At 50.1% G+C, this 3,594-nt stretch overlaps 1 long non-coding RNA gene across 1 annotated transcript; it reads left to right on the forward strand.

Annotated features, from left to right (window-relative positions):
• Positions 1-463: 463 nt before the first annotated feature.
• On the forward strand, positions 464-2,360 carry LOC138172980 (uncharacterized). Its single transcript, XR_011171281.1, has 2 exons — positions 464-1,263; positions 2,089-2,360. It is a non-coding gene; the product is annotated as an uncharacterized lncRNA (long non-coding RNA).
• The last annotated feature ends 1,234 nt before the right edge of the window (positions 2,361-3,594 follow it).

The following is a 3,594-nucleotide window of genomic DNA, read 5'->3' on the forward strand; positions in this document are numbered from 1 at the left end:
GACATCCCCAGTTCTAAGGCCCCTTCCTGCTCTGACATTGCATATTTCAGGCTCCCTCCCATAAGGGACATCCCCAGTTCTAAGGCCCCTTCCTGCTCTGACATTGCATATTTCAGGCTCCCTCCCATAAGGGACATCCCCAGTTCTAAGGCCCCTCCCAGCTCTGGCCCTGGATGATTCCCCTGCATTTCATGGCCTTCCCTATGCTTGCAGGTTCTGAGCCTCAGTTTCCTCGTCAGTACAGTGGGGGCTAAGCCTTCCTGCCCCCCCATCCCTCCCTGTGATGTTGCCTAGACGATCTCCAAAGTGCCCTCTCTGCCCTGTGGCATCATCCCAGACCCAGGCCAAGATGGCAGCCCAGCCAGGGTGGGGGCGGCTCTTGTCCTTCCTGCCCATCCTCTCTCATTGTTTACACTGCCGGGGTGCTGGGAGGTGTCCGTGACTCACTGCCTCCCTCACAAACAAGATTGTTTTTGACTGCGATTGGGAGGCTCTGGGGAGCCTTCTCCGGCTGGCGTGGATGGAGCCTCGGTAAGCCCCTCGGTCCCTGCAGAGCCCCCGGCACCAGGCAGCGGTGAGTCCTGCAAAGAGCCGAGGCTCGAAGCCGGCACGGGGGAGGCCTTCCGTCAGTCTTCCCAGTCAAGGCCTCTGGAGCCTGATTCTCCCACAGCCGGATGGTTTGTTATTTTGTTGCTATGGCAACTGAGGGATGCAGATACAGGTGGGTGAGAAGGAAACCCACAGAGCATCCTATTCATTCAGCACAGGAATCATTCATTCACTCCTTCCCTAGTTCCACAAATATTTCCTGAGGGCCTGCTTCATTCAGGGCCCTGGCCTGGGGGTGGGGCGTTGGGCAAGCCTCTGATTTCACCTATAAAATGGGAACCTGCATGTCCACCTTGCAGTGCTGTGGTAGGGACTGACTGGAATAACATGCATGTGTAAGCTGCTTCACGAACCTAACCGTGCTAAAGAAACGTCAGATCTGTTTGTGACTGTGTTATTTCTCTGCGTCTGGCTGGCCTAGTGGGAGGCCTCCCCACCAAACTTCCTGCTAGTCCAGGGACTAGAGGTTCTCTCCTGAGAAGAAAGGAATTAGGGGAAGGGTGTCAGAGTGTTTCCAAGTGCCTTGTCATTGGGCCCTCCAGATCCTTGTGCTTTGCCATCTAACCGACAGACAAACCCTAAGCATGTCTGGGCTTTGTCATCTGCTGTTGGGACCACCAGGCCCTTCCGTTCACCTTGCAGCCAAACCCTCCGGTATGTATTGTCTCTCCCCACTCCCTAGGAACAAGGACATTTTCCATATTCATCCTCTGTTCTTGGCACAAAGTAGGTACTTAAAAAATGCTTTTTTGTTCATTCATCATTGTTATAACCCATGGTCCATCCCCCTGAAAGCACTGGGCTCACATAGGCCAATTTCCATCCCGCTGACTGACCCTCAGAAGGTTAGATTCTCTCTAGATCATTTTAAAAATAGCAAATCAAAGAGAATGTCCTTATTGATAGAGAGGTTGCAAAAGAGCGACTGGATAGAGAACCAGCCCTGGAGCCAGGGGGACCTGAGTACAAAATGCAGCCTCAGACGCTTATAAGCGGTGTGACCCTGGGCAAGTCACTTAACCCGAATTGCCAAAGAGGAGGAGGGGGAGGAGAAGGGGGAGGGGGAAGAGGAGGGGGAGGAGGAGGTGGAGACAGCTTTTCCTTGATGAGATCCATAGCATATCCCTTCCAAGGATAAGCACAACTCCCTCTAGAAACATACTGAGTCTCCCACACACACTCCTGCCCCTGTTCCCTCTTGAGGCCTCTTATCACAAAATAATGTTAGGATTGTACTTTAGTCCAATGTCCTTGGTCTAATTTGAGTGAAAAATCCCTTCCGATCTTTAACTCTCAATTCCAAACAATGTCTTTTTAGATCATTCTTATATTTATATCAGTCTTTTTGTATCATTCTTATCAAAGGCCTAAAGAATTTCTAAAGCAGACATGAACAAATTTGGTTGTTTTTTTAACATTTGGGCAACTATTTCAATTTTCTCTGTAATCTGACATATTTTTAAATTGTATTCTGAGAAGGGCTCCACAGGTTTCACCCGACCCTTGGCTGGTGAAGACATGGTCAGCCTAGGAAGGCCTCTTTCCTGAAGGGTAATCATTAAGAGAAGGAAGCTGATTGAATTAACAGACATTTCCCTTCAGTTCACTTCTGGACAGATGGAAAGAAGCCTTCATACAGTAGCTGAAGATGGACAGGCCTTTGGAACATGATTCTCCAGGGGGGGTCAAAAATGAAATGGAACAGTAGCTTGTTTGGTGAATCAAAGAAGTTGTCTAGATTTTGTACTGGTCAAGCCTGATTTTTAAGTCTGTCTTTGTTCTTGAAGCCTATAAATTATAACTCAAAAATGACTGGGGTAGAGAGATTTCCAAAGGCAGAATGCATTTCTGTCCCTTCTGATTTTCTCTTTCTTTGAGCAAAACTTTTTGGAAATAGATACATTTAATTAATAAATTCGTCCTTGGCAGGCTTCCAAGGTTCCAAGGCCTTGCCCTCTCCCCTGCCACTGCCTCCTGAGAGGCCAGAGGCCTCACCGACCATACAGTCCACCTGCCCACCAGACCCCAGGCACCGTCTAAGGAAATCCCAGGCATTGCCAGTGGCTCTGAAGCCGCACTTGCTTTTGTGTGTTACCCCCGACAAGATGGAGGCTTCCTTAAGAGGAGATGCTGTTTGCGTTTTCTGTTTGTATCCCCAGTGCTTGGCACCAAGTGGGCACCTCCTGATAAGTGACTTTTCATTCGTTCACTGAAGAGCAAAGGGCTTTTCGTTGGCAGGATTGTAGAGTCATAGAGACCACAGGGGCTGCTTTGTCCAACCCTTTCTCATTTTAGACTCAGTTCAGGTGCCAGGCACTGTGCTGCACCCCAGGAGTGCAGGCCCTGCCTGTAAGGAGCCTGCAGTCTAATGGGGAGAGAAGGAGAAAACAGAAGGGGGCAGGCAAGCTGTGTGGAGGAAGAACAGGAGGTAATTGAAGTGTGGAGGGCACCTGGGGTGCCAAGGACAGAGCGAGGGGCTCAGTCAGGAACACTCGGCCGGCAGGCAAACAGCAGGGGAGGGGAGGAACATATGGACAGTGGTCTCCTCCTTTTTCTTGTTGGCAGGTCCTCAGTTTCTTCATCTGAAAAATAAGGACGTTAGAGTTGCTGAATCCAAGGTCCCTTCCCGCCCTAAATCTGTGATCCAGGATGCTAAATTGTGGGCCCCTCCCTTCCCTCATGACAGGGCCCCCATCTTAGACATCAATGGAGAGTCTCTCCTCTATTTTATTGCTATTCCAATAAACTTAAGCAGTGCCTCCTGAACAAAAGAGAATCATGGCTGATGAAGAACCTGCTATTTCTGCTCCCTCTTCCCCTCCATTCTTGTCCTTTCCCCACTTCCCTCTACATTCTCATCTGCTCCCCCCCTCCCCCTTCACCTGGCCTGGGGGAGGGCGGCATGAGACATAAAGGATCTCTGCTCCTTCTCCCCAGAAAGCGCCAGCTCTCTCTCTCCTCTCTCTCTCTCTCTCTCTCTCTCTC

Source organism: Petaurus breviceps, unplaced genomic scaffold (genome assembly GCF_028583685.1).
Source record: "Petaurus breviceps papuanus isolate PSGF00001 unplaced genomic scaffold, PetGlider_PUasm1.0 558, whole genome shotgun sequence".
In the NCBI taxonomy this organism is placed as follows: Eukaryota; Metazoa; Chordata; class Mammalia; order Diprotodontia; family Petauridae; genus Petaurus; species Petaurus breviceps.